Raw genomic sequence first — 17,081 nt, 5'->3', positions numbered from 1 at the left:
CTCTTACTTGTTGTCTCTAGGCTCTGCAGGAAGTCAGCCAAATCACCGAGAGCCAATTCATAGACAGCCAATTCCCAGAACGGCAAAGTGAAAAGTGCTTATCAGTAAGCTCGCTCCACCTAAAGGGTTAAAGCCTACTAGTGGTTTTACTGGTGAAAGATTCAGGCAGAGGAGCAGAGGAGATGAATCGTGTTTTGTTCTGTTTTGTCTTGTTCGCTTTCTTTGAGATTAGTGAGGTCATTTGACAATACCCGTTGTCTACTTTTTAATAAGGATGAGAGTTGGCCAAACGTTATCATGTGAAGAAAACAGCAGGACAATTCACGTTCTACCTTTGGCCTCACCTAGCACTCCATTCATAGGCACATGCTGTCATTCTAGATGTAATTCCTGTTCTCTATCCACATATAAATGGTTAGTGCATAAATAAAATGCAATCTTTCCTAAGGTCATACTGCCTTCATAACTGCTACTGCACTGATGGTGAATTACAAAGTCACTACACAGTCATTAGAAGGACTACCTTCAGGAAACCTTTATGTGTGCCTGTCTCATGTTTTTCTTTCCATATGGTATCAGATACATTAATGTCATCAATGTAAACATCCTTGGAGTATTTACAGGTCACAGGTTTAATTCAGTCACTGATTTAAAATGATAATGAGAATATTTTAAGGTAAGAAATGCTACCATCATTTCGGGGCTTTGGATTTTGAGCATATGAAAGCATTTCTATATAATTTTTCACTCATCTTAGTCTAGTCAGTTAACCTATGGAAGAAAATAGAATATTATATACATTAATATGTTATAATAGGAAGCAAAATGTTCTTCCTATTCATTAGACGTTTATTTCCATTTTTATAATCTTCTTAATATAAAACTGATTATAATTAAGCTTTGTTTCTTTCCTAACAATGCTATGATTGAAACAAAGTACTATAACTATAGTAACCAAAAAATTTAAGTAATATTAAAATAATAAAAATAAATTAATTGAATCCAAAATCAATTAAATATCTTACATTGGTTAATAGGTAATCATTATGTATAAAATGGCTAAGCACCAAAAAATAAGGTACTTACTCATGGTAAGTGTCATTTGTTTGCTTATTCTGAGTTAGTGGAAAGCACAAATGCTGAATTAACTCACTAGATACCGAAGTTTGAAATGAAATCTGTTATTTTCCAATAATAACAAAGTAAGAGGTCTAATGATTTCAGAACTCCTTGAATTTAACTGCATTAATAAGATCTTGGCTTCAATGCTATGAAACACATGCCTCAGCTCCTCTGAAATAACATCTTTCATTAGGATTGAAGCATTTGCCACTGATCAAGTAGTCCATTATATGGGGGTCTTTATTATACACTGAATAGCAAGAGAGTTAGCCCCATTTCTTCCTAATCAGATAGAGAGATAGAAAGATAGACAGATAGAGGTAGAGATATTTCTAACTATTACACCATAGGTTCTGTATATTTTGGGGTTTATGTGTTGGGATGTGTGTATTAGAATGTGTGTGTCTGTTGGTGTGTGTGTATACTAGGTTGCATGTGTGTGTGCGTGTGTGTGTATGGGAAGCAAGAGACAGTTCAGAATTGTAGTTCACAGCTAGATTGTGGAGTCAGACTGCAGATGACCTGGTTGCTAAACCCAGCTTCACTACCTCCTAGGTACATAACTTTGAGACGGAGCTTAACCTCTCAGCAAGCCTTGCCTCTAAATGGGATTTTAAGAGAATTTCATGGACTTGTTAGAATTAAATGAGTAAATAAATGGGAAGTCTTGGAACAGTGCCTGGTTCACAGTGTTATTACTTATGGATGACCATTATTGAAATTCTTCTAACCTCTATGTGTCATGAATTTTCCTAAAAAATATTGGGTCAAATACATTGTTTAGACAGCTTTTGCATACACATATGTTTGCAAATATCACATTGCTAATAACTTCATGAATGACTTTGGTAAAATAACCTGTCTGTGATGCCATTCCTATATTTTAAAAAGGGTTACTGTGGGGCTTGCCTGGTGGCGCAGTGGTTGAGAGTCCGCCTGCCAATGCAGGGGACGCGGGTTCGTGCCCCGTTCCGGGAGGATCCCACATGCCGCGAAGCGGCTGGGCCCATGAGCCATGGCCGCTGGGCCTGCGCGTCCGGAGCCTGTGCTCCACAACAGGAGAGGCCACAGCACTGAGAGGCCCGCGTACCGCAAAAAAAAAAAAAAAAAGGGTTACTGTGATGCCTGCCAACATTGGAGGAGGAGTTCAAGAAGAATTAATGAATCAGGCTAAAATTTCTAACAAAGAGGATGACATAATATTGATGACAAAGAGGATTACATACTACGGAATCTCAGGTTTTTGGTTTTTTTTTTTGCTTTTATGTGTTACTTTACATGCATTTCAAAGCAAACCAACAACAAAACTGCTAAATCAGGGTTCCTTTTGAGAGAGATCTTTTTAAAAAGTGTGTGGGAGAGAGTTGAAAGCAGTAAAAAATATAGGATGACATAAAGACAGAGGAAATAGATTCATCTAATAAGAAAAAAAAAAGCCAGACAAAAAGCAATACTCAAATGGTAAATTACTTTCCTTTCAATCTATTTCTTTTCATGCTCTGTAGAAAAGGAGTATTCCAGACTTCTATTATGTATGTACATATAAAATTAGGGCTCTTAAGTTTGCCCCAGAATCATCCATTTTAAAATATCAGCTCTTATTTTACTATGGTGATATAAAAGATGAGGTTGTGTCTATTTGGAGTCCAGTAAATTCCCTCTGAAAGTTTATATTTTAAATAAATCTTCATCATCCCTTATTCTATTATCATTTGCTCCTTTATGATGAGTCAAGTCCCAACATTAAAAAGCTGTTTATTTGTGGGTGAACACTTAACATTACTGAAAACATAGTTAAACAACTGAGGGATATGGGAGACTTCTCTTTCTCACAATATACCACACTAGATGGATTAGAAAACCTGAAACTTCTCATGTGGTATATATATATAATGGAATATTACTCAGCCATAAAAAGGAACAAAATTGGGTCATTTGCAGAGACATGGATGGACCTAGAGACTGTCATACAGGGTGAAGTAAGTCAGAAAAACAAAAACAAATATCATATATTAATGCATGCATGTGGAATCTAGAAAAATGGTACAGATGAACTGGTTTGCAAGGCAGAAATAGAGACACAGATGTAGAGAACAAACGTATGGACACCAACGGGGGAAGGTGGGGGGGGAGGGCGGGGGTGGTGGTGGGATGAATTGGGAGATTGGGATTGACATGTATACACTAATATGTATAAAATGGATGACTAATAAGGACCTGCTGTATAAAAAAAAAAATTAAATTAAAAAAAAAAAGAAAACCTGAAACTTCTCTAAAACGCATACTTAGACTTGCTCAAAAAGAAAAGGAACCAACCAGGTGCCAGAAACAGAAATGTAAGCCAATGAGCTGGTACAGAAACAAACCTTGTGCAAGGTGACTGTCTGCGTAACCAAGGGGTTTGGGGCTTGGCACTCTCATGGACCACAGATAATGGGGTAGCAACACCTGCATCAAAGCAGGATGCTAGAAAAGCTGTATCTCTGTGAAGGAGCAGGCAAGAAAAAACAAACATACCTACTGAAACTAGAAGACAAGGACATTTTTCCAAACCACTGGTGAAGGGAAACAAAGTGGTTTTCTTTGATAACTTTTTAAAAAACTTTACCTGGGTTTGGAATTCAAATTTATAGAATCTGCACAAAATGACCGTCCCAGTCCAGGGAATTATAAATGCCTATCTAGCAGTGAGCTAGTCATAGCACAGAAGCATCTGGAAAAAATAGAGGCCAGAAGATCTTAGGAGATTTCAAAGATTTAGATGAACTTATGATCAAATATGACAAAATGTGTAAGGAAACATACCACTATAACTGAGTGTTACACAGAGAACAGACAGCAGGATTAGAAACCCAAGCAGTTAATATAATAACAAAAGATAAACTGTGAAATAAGCACGTCTAAAGTGACTAAAAGCATAAAAAATAAACATAGAATAAGATACTGTATATAAATGCAAATAAGTTTATAAGCAAATTAAACATCAAATTAAACAGTTAATGAGGAAAACCAGAGAAAATACATGAGGAAATAAAACAGAAAAATGTAAACATTGTTAAAATATTAAAAAGTTAAGAGATGTAGATGACAGAATAAGAAGGAACATTTAATAAAAGTTCTGAGACAGAGAGGGAGGGAGGGAAGGAGACAGGAAGAATGAAAATAAGGAAAATGAGAATAAGTTAGTATTTAAAGAAAGAATGGCTGAGAATTTTCCAGAATTCACAAAAAACATGAATCCTCTGATAGAAGGGGAAAATGAGATGTGAGTGTGATTTGAAAATAAAATGCAAATCTGTGGTCATCATAATGAAATGGCCAATGACCAAAGAACATAGAAGATCTTGAAAGCAAACAGAGAGAAAAAATAGATTAACTGCTAAAGAATCTAGGTTATGCTGACAGCTGATTTCAGACTTTTCAAATGCAACAGGAGAAACAAGAAGATAATGGATTAATATTATTAAAAGACTGAGTGGAAAGAACTATTTTCCTAGAATCCTATGGCCAGTAAATGATCTAACATGAAGGAAAAAACAAATATTTTTCAAAATGAAAATAACCAGCGTCTTCTACTAGTTGTTCTTAACTAAAGAACTAAAGGACATGTTTTAGGACTATGGAAACTGACCCAGAAAGGATTGAGAAGAAATGGTAAGCAAAGATATTGGGAAGCATCAGAAAATCTAAGTAAGCGTTGCAAGTATAACAGAATAGCTATACTAATGACCTCTTTAGGGCATATAAACCAAGATGAATGTAAAATATTGAACAATAGAGTAGTGAGCAGAATTAAAACATTCTAAGACCCTTTTGTTGGTCAAGAAGGTTGTAGAAACCCTTCTAGGTATGTTAAATTTGCATTTTAGAAATGCGTACTTGCAGAAATCAAGCATGCATGTTAAAAAGTAAATGCAGTCTCTAAAGAGCAAGAAAAATAGTGTGCATTTCAAACAAGTTGAGGGAATTCAACAATGAAAATCAGACGTTCCTTCCTTTAAGATGCTTACTGTTGGTTGGAAAGACACAGATACCATTTCACACAAGAAAGGATAAAAATCTGTTTTATTCTAGAGAAAAACAATCTCTTTTGCCTATATTTTAAGTCCTTTCCCCCTTACAGCCTTAGGCGGGTAAAGAGTTCCAATAAACTTACATGTTTCCTAGACTTTAAAAGGCATAAGTGCTGGGCTTTGCCAAAAACACATAACAGAAACAGAATCCATTATTCAACGTATGTGCAGAGAGTTTTAACAAGTGTCTGCAAACTTGCCAATACATGTGCTTTACATTAAGTCCACCACACTCAGTCTCACTTATATCTAAAAAACAACCATCTTAAAAGCAAAATAAAGGTAACCAGAGAAATGTTTACATGGTTCCCATGCATAGCGTTTTCTGAAAAAGATACCCATCTTTGTTCCCTTGATGTCAGCACATCAGTTTCTGAAGGCGAAAAAACATGAAGTGAAAACAGGAGGACTGCAAACAAAAAACAAATCATCCAGGCTTCACGTTCAGCCTTCCAGGGAACAATCCATCTTCATGTGTAAGGAACATAAATACACAAGAAGATAACAGAACAACTGAAGAAATGATTATATGTCACATTGCTGTTAAAAGAGGACATATACCCAGCAGAATCAGGACAACAGAAAGGTGATATAATTAAGAAATATAATTTTACTAAGAATAGATCAAGAGATATTATTTCAAATAACAACAAAAACCACTAACAGTTTTTTTTTTTAATTTCTTTTAAGAGAGGGACTAAAAAGGAAGAGAATAGATTTGTGAGCTTCTGACAAATCTATGTTTAACAATAAGTTGTTGAGTCCATAAGAAATGGACTGAGATCTAAGGCTTTTAAGTAACAGGAAATGTGCCAGTCAGAATATTCCTGGGGAGGAATAACTTGGAGGTACATCAGAGCCCAATTCTACCTTTTGTAAAAGCAGCAGTGTGTCTCTCTTCTTTTGTTTCGATGTATGACAAGCCAGCACAACAGTTAAATAATCTTTAACACTTCCCTAATTTTTCCACAAAGCTTGAAGTCTGGGAATGAAAAATGATGCTCTCAGGAACACTATTTTTAAATGGGTATTGTGATGGGTGATCATACTTTCTCCAACTGCTCATTATAAGATGCCTGATAATGCACACCAAAGACTACTATAATGTATTAGTTACAAGTCATATTTTAAACCTGTTATTATTTGCAGTCCCAACTTACTACATGATGTTAAGAGAATCTTACAAGATGATAGTAATGAAACTGCTTAGGAACCCAGCTATGATATCTACTATGGATCTACAAAATTCATCAATCAACACTTATTAAATATCTATTGCAAACAAGGAGTGCAGAGTATTAGAATCATATAGGGATCATGTGCTCAGGAAAACTGAGTACTAGGCCCATATCAGACACATAAAAGGTACCTGACTTGGGCTTAATCCCTTTATGTCTCTGTTGCCTTATTTGCAAAATGGGGGAAATAATAAGTGAATGACTTGTATACCTCATAAAGTAGAGATAAGTAAAAATCTAAGGATAGAAAATAATGAAATTGGGCTGTTGACTATAAAGCAGTACATTAATTACCTGTCCAGGATGCAGGTAGCCAGTTTCCTCTACCTGTGCTGACATTCCTCTATACATGAATCTAATACCATGATGCAACTTGCATTTAGGCATTTTCATTTGAAGAGACAAGCTTTAAATGAAGTATAGAAACCTAATTTATTTCCAAAGTCAGACACTCGGTTTACTACATTAAAGGGAAATTATGTCTGTACAGAATTCTAAACACTTCCTATTTTATTGCCAATTTATTTTTATGCTAAAGGTAAAAAATGAATTTTTATCTTTCATTCATTAAATTATGGAGGGAGAGCAGATAAATGTAAAAATTACAATGGATTATAAACTTTTGAACTTGATTTTCAGTCTGCTTTACCTTCATCACTAAACTACGGTCCAAGACACTAAATCCCTGGGCCATGATCCAGTTTGTCTCTTATTAACAGCTTTACTAAGGAATAATTTGCATAAGATAAAATTCACCCATTTAAGTGTAGAATTCTTTTTTAGTAAATGATTTTTAGTAAATTTACAGATATGTACAATCATTGCCATAATCCAGCTTTAACATTTCCATCACCCCAAAAAGACCTCTCATGTTCCTTTGCAGTCAACCCCTATCATAATCTTTAGTCACAGGACCCCAACACCCTACTTTCCAGCTCTGTCAAGTTGCTTTTTCTTTTTTCAATTAATTTTTATTGGAATAAAGTTGATTTACAGTGTTGTGTTAGTTTGTCAATTTGCTTTTTATGGACATTTCATATAAATAAAGTCATACACTGTGTGGTCCTTCCTATCTGCCTTCCTTTATTTAGCATACTGTTTTTGAGGTTCATGCTTGTTGTAGTATGTATCAGTAGTTGATTACTTTTTATTGCTGAATAATATTCTATTACATGAATAGTTTATGTTTTATCTAATAATCGGTCGATGAACATTTGAATTGTTTCCAGTTTTGGGCTAATGCTGCTGTGGACACCATAGTCCAGTTTCAGTATGTAGTGCTTACTCAGCCTTGGGGAAATTGGTACGCAGATACACAAACCTTAAATTTAGACTTTCCAGGTGCTCCGTTGTTCTAAAGTTTCCACATGAAGAGAGAACAGAATTGTAAAGTGTTTAAGAGCACAGATTCTGGAGTTCTGGAGTTGGGTTCCTTGGGTTTGCAAGCCAATTTGAAATCGTACATTCTAAGTAAGGCAAGTCATTCACTAACTTCCTTGGTTTCCTTCAGTAACCTTGGTTTCCTTTAGTAACTGTAGAATGGGGATAATGACAATGGCTCCTTTATAAGTTTAAAGTGAGGGTAAGAGGATGCAAAACACACTTAGCAAAGTGCTTACTAGATGTTAACTGTGCACCAAATCATCATTAAATAATTTTTTAACAGATTAGTAATGCTATTAACATAAAATATTTAGAAGATTTCTGAATCTATTTTCCAACTAAGAGGTACAAGTCTTATTCTTGCTTAATATAGTTTAATTATCAAACACCATGAGTTTTTATATGGAGGGTAGCAAAATACCTCTTTTTCTGTCTGGCCATAACCACATAGTCATTGACTGGGGAATAGTCTCTAATAACCTCTTGCTTCTAGATAGAGAACATCACTGGATTCAAAGTGGCAGGATTAGATTTTTACCATAGAAAAACCATTCTTCATGCTATCACATCCTCTTGAATGTGACACATGATAGACACATGAGAAGAAAGGGAATAAAAAATAAATAGAAAAGCAATTAAATGGCTTCTATAGCTTAATTTAATTATTTAACAATATATAGTGCATATTATGGGCCAGGAAGAGTTCTGAACTATTTAAAAATAGTAATGAATTTAATCTTCATAACAACCCTATGAAATAATCTATTAATTATCCTCAATTTCAGTTGAGATAACAAGGCACAGAGAGGTTGAGTAGTTCGACCAAGGTCACACAGCTAGAAAGTACAAAGCTGAGCTTCAAACCAGGCAACCTAGCTCCAGCGTTTAGTTCATGCCACTATGCTTTGTTACCTCTCTTAGTAGAAGACAGAACATCTGACTAAAGTGGACAGGTTCCCAGAAAAGACAACCAGAAGCACAATCAGTTTTGTTCTGCACACAGACCCATTTCCTTTAATCATATTATTTGACTTACTTTAAGTCACAGGGAAATGCTTCTTTCAAAGATGTGTAAAACAAGGAAGGTATAAATTAAAACTCACTTTCGGTTTCATTTTAAACTCCCTTGCCCATTTTATGTAAATGTAAAACACTAAAAAGTCAAGTTTTTCAAGTTCATACATGAGGTTCTTTAAATGCCTGAAAGGATCCCTAAGCTAACCATATGAACGTACTCTGTAATCAATCACTCTATCTGTGAATTGATAGAGTAATAGACCCTCTGTGGAAAACATTCTCAATTTTTAAAAAATTTTGTGTAATTTATATTGTTCATAGAAGATCATAGTCCATATCAATATCTTCAACTTTTTAATTATTCAAACATTAGGTACGTACTTATAAAGGATAAAAGCTTCATATAAGTGAAATGCAGCTCTACATTAATATTTTAAAGGCTTTGAAAAGTTCTGATGTATATAAACCTGACTAAATTTGTTTAATGCAGCACTCAAACTATTAAAATAATGGAGTCTACTTTTCCCCTATATAACACCATTTTACCTATATTGGAAAATAGCACTAAAAAGTGCTCTAGACATCTAAGCAATTCATAACCTATTAATGTAATTATTTCTTATTCTTCTGATGAAAACTTATTCCAATACAGTCTTTGAGGTCTGAGTTATGAGAAAGATGACAATAATATATGATAGCATGAGTAAGTGTAAAGATGATAAAAAGTAGAGTAACATTCATTAACATTATTACGGGCTTATCACACTGCAGACATTGTGTTCTACATGTTTCATCTCACCTAATGCTCAAAACAATTCCAAAAGGCGAGTATTTATTCATTAATTCTCATTTTACAAAAGAAGAACTTAGTAACATGCCAGAGCACACACTTATTAAGAGGTGAAGCTGGGCTTCAAATTCAGGCATTCCAAACTCAGAATTCATATTTCAACAATTACACTTAACTGCCTTCCACTGTGTCCCAGGCAATCATTTCACTTACACGTGTAGAATCCCTATTACTAGGAATAAACTAGGAAATAAACATTACATAAGACCACCAAGGAAAATCTAGGAAACAGCAGGTATGGCTTATTCATCACAATGTGTTTATGTTGACTCTTGATACTTTTGTTATTATAAAACCTTTCCACGTTTGTATGTCTCTTCTTCTCTTTAGTAAGGAGTCTAATTTTTAGAACTTTTTTCCTTCTTCCCTGTCCTAAAACAACTGCAGTGACAGCATATTTTCAAATAGTGATATATTCTGTAAATAGTGGAAAATAATAAAATGTCTCTGCAGTCAAAGCTCTATTTTATATTACCTTTCATTTTTCTTTGGAAGGATCATTCATACATTAATACTAACTCCAAGATATAAAATGTGTTGTGCTTGTGAGTGAACAGTACGTGGTTTTGTTTGTTTGTTTGTTTTCTCCCTACTGCATACTTTTCAAAGTGCTAACATTAAGCTTCTATAAATCAAATTCTATTTTGACATATGGCCTTTTAAATGGCAAAAAGGAAATCATGAAAAAAGCACTAGATTTAAAGACTGCAAAAAGTTGCTAAAATATGGAATGCCACCTTCTAAGAAATGCACATTTTTCACGCTTTGTTCTCAGAAGACAGTATCAAAGTAGTGAGTAAGACATTTCTTCAGCTCACTGTAGCTTCTTTATTTATTGGTAACCTCTTTAAAGCATCTGAGGATGTAAAAAGAAGAATGAATGGATCTGCAGACATATTTTTTTTTCTTTCACTACATATCAATACTTATCGTGCCATGACTTTTCTAGATGTTGAGTAATGAAAAGGGCAGATGAGGCCACTGCCCTTAAGGAAGTTACATTTGACAGGCAGGAACAGTAAACAAATAAGAAAGCAAGATATCACAGAGTGGTGAGTGCTGTGAAGAAAACTACAGACAGCACTATGAAAGACAGTGGTATGTCAGGAGGGTAAGTGCATGAGAAGGATTTAGAGGCACACACAGGGACAGCCAGAGCCCAGGCTGGGTGGTCAGCAAAAGTACTTCTGAAAAAGGTAACACAGGAACTGACACCAAAAAGAAGAGAAAGAGCCAGCTATGTACACGCTAATTGCAAAGGCTCAGAAGAAGAAATGTGTTTGGGAAGCCCAAGGAACCCAAAGAATAGCTTGCATGGGAGAGTGCCAGGCAGGGGCACTGGAGACCAGTAGGAGATGAGTTCTGGGGTTAGAAGAGATTACAGTGCATGGATCACAAGGTAAAGAGACTGAAGGAGCTCTAGTAGCAATGAGGAGCTGCTAAAGTTTTCCATGTGAGATGACACTGAACCTTTCACATTTCAAAAATCTGACTTTTGCTGCTCTGAGGAAAATGGATTATAGGAGGGCAAGGGAAGAAGCAGAATCTGGTCAGAAATTTGTGTAAAGGCAGTCTAATTAACCTAAATATCCATCGATGGATGAATGGATAAACAAGATGTAGATATACACAATGGAATGTTACTCAGCCATAAAAAAATAATAATATCATTTGCAGCAACATGGATGGACCTAGAGATTGTCATACTGAGTGAAGTTAAGTCAGACAAAGACAAATACCATATGATATCGCTTATATGTGGAATCTAAAAAAATGGTACAAATGAACTTATTTACAAAACAGAAATAGAATCACGGATGTAGAAAACAAAGTTATGGTTACCAAGGGGGAGGGGAGGAGGGGTAAATTAGGAGATTGGGATTGATATATACACACTACTATATATAAAATAGATAACTAATAAGGATCTACAAGTGGGGAACTCTACTCAATACTCTGTAATGGCCTATATGGGAACAGAATCCAAAAAAAGAGCAGATATATGTATATGTATAAGTGATTCACTGCGCTGTACAGCAGAAACTAACACAACACTGTAAATCAACTCTACTCCAATAAAAATTAATTAAAAGAGTAAAAGAGAGCTTCCCCGGTGGCGCAGTGGTTAAGAATCTGCCTGCCAATGCAGGGGACACGGGTTCGAGCCCTGGTCTGGGAAGATCCCACATGCCGCGGAGCAGCTGAGCCCGTGAGCCACAACTACTGAGCCTGCGCGTCTGGAGCCTGTGCTCCACAACGGGAGAGGCCGTGACAGTGAGAGGCCTGCGCACCGCGATGAGGAGTGGCCCCCACTCGCCGCAACTGGAGAAAGCTCTCGCACAGAAGCGAAGACCCAACACAGCCCAAAATAAATAAATAAATTAAAAAAAAAAAAAAGAGTAAAAGATGAAGGTAGCTTAGATGGGCACAGTGGAGATGGTGAAAAGAAGGATTTAAAATGTATTTTGGAGGCATCTTTGACAAAACTTTCTGAAAGACTGGACGTGAGGGGTGAATGAAAGGGAGGAAACAAAAATGATGCCAAGAGTTTTGGCGCAGGCAACTGGTTAGATGATGGAGGAAGTTATGACATAGAAGAAACTAAACAAGAAATTTCTGGGTCTGAGTATTGATCCTTAAGTTTTGCTTTTGATATCTGAAATGGCAATTAAACATCCAATGAAGATGATGAGTGGGTTCAGGGAAAAGTTTAGGGCAGGAGATAAAAACTTGGGAGTCACTCACATATACTTGGTGTTTAAAGCTATGGGACTAGATGAAATCAGCATGGGAGTCGGGGGTGGGGAGGGAGAGGACAAGGAAGGGAGGGTGGGAGGGAGACAGAGAGAGAGAGCAAGTGAGCATGGGTGTATGCACAAGTACTCAGACTAAATATCTGGGCTACTTTTAGATGCTGAGGAAGCAAGAAGCATTCAGCAAAAAAACACTAAGGAGAGGTAGTCAATGAGGTAGAGGGGAAATGTAAATTCACCTGTTGCATGAACAGAACCTTCACAGATAACATTCTAACAACCATAACCAAAAAGTGCTCTCTGGCAGTTTTCACCTACAGCACTGCTATTGTACCAAGTTCGCTGACCTACATCATAGGACTACTTGTTTGCCGGTTAAGGTTGGATGTAAACAATACTGCCCTAGAATAATTTCCACAGTGTTTTGATTTAACAACGAAATTAAGGAACCCCATCTCACAAGCACACTTCCCCTCAGGTTATCAATCACTGCACTTATCTGGGGGAGAACTGCAACAGAACCATGAACCTGACCTTCCTATTTCACCATTGCGCCCGCTGGCCTTGCTGTCACTGTGCTCCATAATTCTTCGCGGTTATCATATCCAAGGTCATTTTTGGGACAAATAAATTTAAGATAAATTTCATTCCGTGTTTTCTTCTGGATTTGCACAATCTTGCAAAAGTTCTCATAGGTATTTCTCCTATTCTTTTCATTTCACCAACTAAATCAGTAGACTTTGCCATGGCTTGCCAATTCACTGTTCATTCCTTCTACAGAAATTCCAATGACTATTAATACTTATTTCAGTTTTTGAGTCACATTAAGTTTAGCTTCTTTCTACTGTCACTATTCATCCTTATTTCATAAACTCAATTCATTACTTTGTATGCTCTCTCTGATTTACCTCCAACTCACTTGTCTTATCTTGTTTATTTTTTTAACTTTTCTGCTACATTCTGAACATATCAAGGGCAGAACTGTGTCTTACTAATCTTCACATCTCTTATTTCTAGCATGGTGCCCGGTACAAAATGCATGAGCAATTAAGTGCTGAATGAATGAATTAATTAAATAATCTACTAGATTAGTTCAAATTTTTCTTTTTTTAGTTTGACAAAAATGATAAAGATATAAAAAGACCGCTTTGTTATATTTTAAATTAGACCCTTAGGAGAAATTTTCCTATTGCTGAGATTCACCGGTCCCCCAAATTTTCCTACCTCCCTTTTATTTGGATATGTAATTTTCATTAGTATGCTAACATAATAACAAGTTATTTTGAGTGACAACTGCTATTCAATTGACCTATGATATATATATATTTTTTTTTTAATTCTCAGGAACTACGAGTGTGGTTAAACTCAACAGCAACATTAAATGTTGGATTTTCTTTTTTGCTCAACGTAGCAAAAGTTCTTATATTTTAAAATCTGAAGCACCTGCAATTATTATGGAAAGACACTGCAAATCTTATACTACTATTTTTACTAGTCAACTGTCAACTTTGTTGTCAACAGTGTTTGTCAACAGTGAATTTGTTGTCAACAGTGTTTGTCAACAGTGAATTTACCATTTTTAATTAACTAAACTCTGCTGAAGAAATTAAATATTAGAACTGAATATTTTTTCTAGAAACATTATGAGCTTGAGAGGTTCTATCACAGTCTGACAAGTGCACCAGAAGTATAAAGGCTGCAAATGCTTCACTGGAAAGAGACAGATATTGTTTGGATGTAGGTAATCGAGATTTTATTTCAATGAAAAAATGCTGAGCCTACAGTGCTCTGTTTTTTCTGCAAAACTCATGTCAACAGAATACATGAAACTAAATCCTTAATTCTATGGTCCATTTAGTCAGCTGAAGGTCTTGGGTACTCAGATTAAATAAATGACTTGCAAAATATTAACAAGCAAATTAATATTAGAGATAGAATTTGAATTTGAGAAATCTTCATTTCTGGTCTTACATTATTTTCACCACACAATCTGATCTTAGATAAGTCATATAGCTAAATGGTGAATTCATATTACTTATAAAGAAGGAAAGGAAAGTGAAAAAGAAATTATAAGTATTTCTCCATGGCTCAGGCCTATCAATATAGACATAAACAGATTTTTTTAATCTCTTTATCCTGATTTAGTCAACAACTTATCCTTACTTTCCTTTCAGTATATTTTTACATTTACATCATGCTCTATACTTTCTAATTTACTTACGTCTAAAGTAGAATTTGATTAAGAAGACAAGTGTAGCTTAATTCCAAATAACATTTCCTCTTATTTTCCAATTAGGGCATGTAAAGATAAAGACTTAATTCACGGCACAGCTCCTAACTGTTAAAAACAGTATGATTGCTACAATTCCACAAATGAAAGTAGTTTACTAAGTACATTATTGAATTCACTGTACACTAATATAGCAAGTTTATTTAATAAGCTCTCAAGTACAAAATCAATACTACTCAGAGGAATTCACTTCAAATAGAGTATTCCCAAATGAATGAGAAAAGTATATAACTGTTTAAAGAAAAACAGTGATTGTAAACATGTCAATAATATCCCCAATATTTGAGTGTCCAGATATCTTTTATTTTTGGTTTTAGATAGAATAAATTCACTCTTCGAATTAAATGGTTGACTGATCACAGCATCTCTCAGATTTATCTAGATGTGGAAAAATTTAGTTTCATATTAACACAAATGAAAGAGTCCTATATAGATAGAATCAATGAAATTAAATTATTGCTTCAGAAGCATCAGGGGGCTAATGAGCAATAAACCCATACTCTTTCATACATAGAAAAACACTGAGACCAATGAAACCTTTATTGGAAGCCTTTATGGTGGGAAAACAGACAACTGCAACAAAAGAATGCCTTGATTTTACATGTTTTTACTTTAGGAATACACATCTGTTAAAAGTAATGGTCCTTCTTATGGTCACATATGGTGTAGGCAAGACTATCCCTAAATTATGAATGAGTTTTATGTACCACAAATCAACTTTTCAGAAAAAAATGAGCATTAACTCAATATTTGATTCTTAATAATCATATCATTTATATAATTTTGTTGTTTTTTTAGTGGTGAAACATTACTTCCCTATAGTTAATAAATATAAATTATCAAAATGTCAACTAGTTTTGTTCATAGAAAACATGGATATTTTAACACAAACTCGTTAATTCTGACACCTTGGAAGTTAAATTTTGCAATTTAAAAACACCATAAATGTTCCTTAGAATATTTTTAAAGCCTTACAAACAAAGAAAACATTGCTGAATTTCATATTATTATACGTATTTCCGTTTATGGAATTTAAACATACAACACAGACTGAAATATGACAATTTATATGGTGATAACTAGTATGTGATTGTTAATCATCTTATTTATGGTCATTATTTAAAAATTTTAATATTCAAAGAGATATAATTATCAATTGTAACTTTTGTGTATATTCCAAATAACAAATTATATAATGGACTTGCATGTGTCTTAGAAATGCAATTACGTGTTGTCTAAATGCCTGTAAACATCATGTCAAAGTAGAGCTGACCTTCTCGGGCATTTCCTGGTGTCCTGTTGTCACTGTCTGCCTGCAGCACTGTTTCCCTGTTTCATCATGTGGGGAGGTGGGAGTAGGTTATGGAGCTTCTGTTAAAAAAATTAGAGAACTTTTAAAAATAGTGTATTTACTTTAGACTTTCTAAAACACACTGAACTGAACAGGTGCAGGATATGATGAAGAGGGGGGTGGGGCATTAGTCAGTATGAAGGAATAGGCTGTACTGATGGAGATGGACACATGAATGGAAGAGAGGAGGAGTTAACATGTAAAGCACGTATATGGAGGAAATGCACGTGAAGGACTACATAACGTGAATGAAAACATAAGAATTGCAGGATAGATAAGTCAATCAATCAAGTCTTCAAGAACTGTCCCTGAGCATCTATTCTTCCTGAGTACAGAATACTAGAGCAAGTCAGTGGGAACTTTCCTGAGATTAACACTTATTCATTAATAAATACTGCTTTAGTATTGCTACCCAGTGTATCATTAACATAGACAAATAAGGACCACCTCTGGGAACAGTAATCAGGAAGAGAAGGGGCAGTCAACCATGTCACAAAAACTGATACAAATACCCCCCAGTAGTGTGGTGGTATACAGTAGCCTCTGGAAATGAGAGCTATCCTCAAATATGTGAAGGGATGCCTTGTCTCAGGAAACATAGGCTTATTGTATGAGGTGTCAGTGGGCTGAACCAACCTCAGAGAAACTACAGTAGGTAATGGGAACGAAAGACTACACTAAATCTGAGTCACAGAGTTGGTTTCAGCAGAGGCAAAGTGATCTCTTGGCAGTGACACTGTCAGGACTCTAAGTAGAGAACAGTGAGTACAGAGCCCCGGGCCTGTGACGTCTAAGTACTGAGCCCATGTCCATGAGAGTCACACTCAGTCTCCAAGTGTGCAGTCCCTCATTCCTGCCTTAAGCCTTTGGTAATATGTTCCCCAAACACTGCAGTTGCTGTACTTGAGACATATTCAAACTAGGCATAATTGAAAGGACAGGAGTTTCAGTCATTCAGTTTGTACAATCATTCACTCATTCTCTCACTACTTATAGAGCCCTAT

General features: G+C 35.4%; 1 protein-coding gene across 6 annotated transcripts in view; it reads right to left on the bottom strand.

Moving 5' to 3' along the window:
• The window catches only part of PRR16 (proline rich 16), a 269,792-nt gene that overhangs the window by 136,879 nt on the left and 115,832 nt on the right, over window positions 1-17,081 (bottom strand). The window contains exon 2 of one of the 6 annotated variants that reach the window (XR_009563289.2): window positions 16,000-16,097. The exons of the other annotated variants lie outside the window; for them this stretch is intronic. The gene's annotated coding sequence lies outside the window, so the exon portion shown is untranslated. The remainder of the gene's footprint in view (window positions 1-15,999; window positions 16,098-17,081) is intronic. 6 annotated transcript variants of the gene reach the window in all.

The sequence above is a fragment of the Globicephala melas genome, chromosome 3 (genome assembly GCF_963455315.2).
Source record: "Globicephala melas chromosome 3, mGloMel1.2, whole genome shotgun sequence".
Taxonomy (NCBI): Eukaryota; Metazoa; Chordata; class Mammalia; order Artiodactyla; family Delphinidae; genus Globicephala; species Globicephala melas.
The sequence above is the reverse complement of the archived record's forward strand: the minus strand, read 5'-3'. Positions and strand labels throughout refer to the sequence as shown.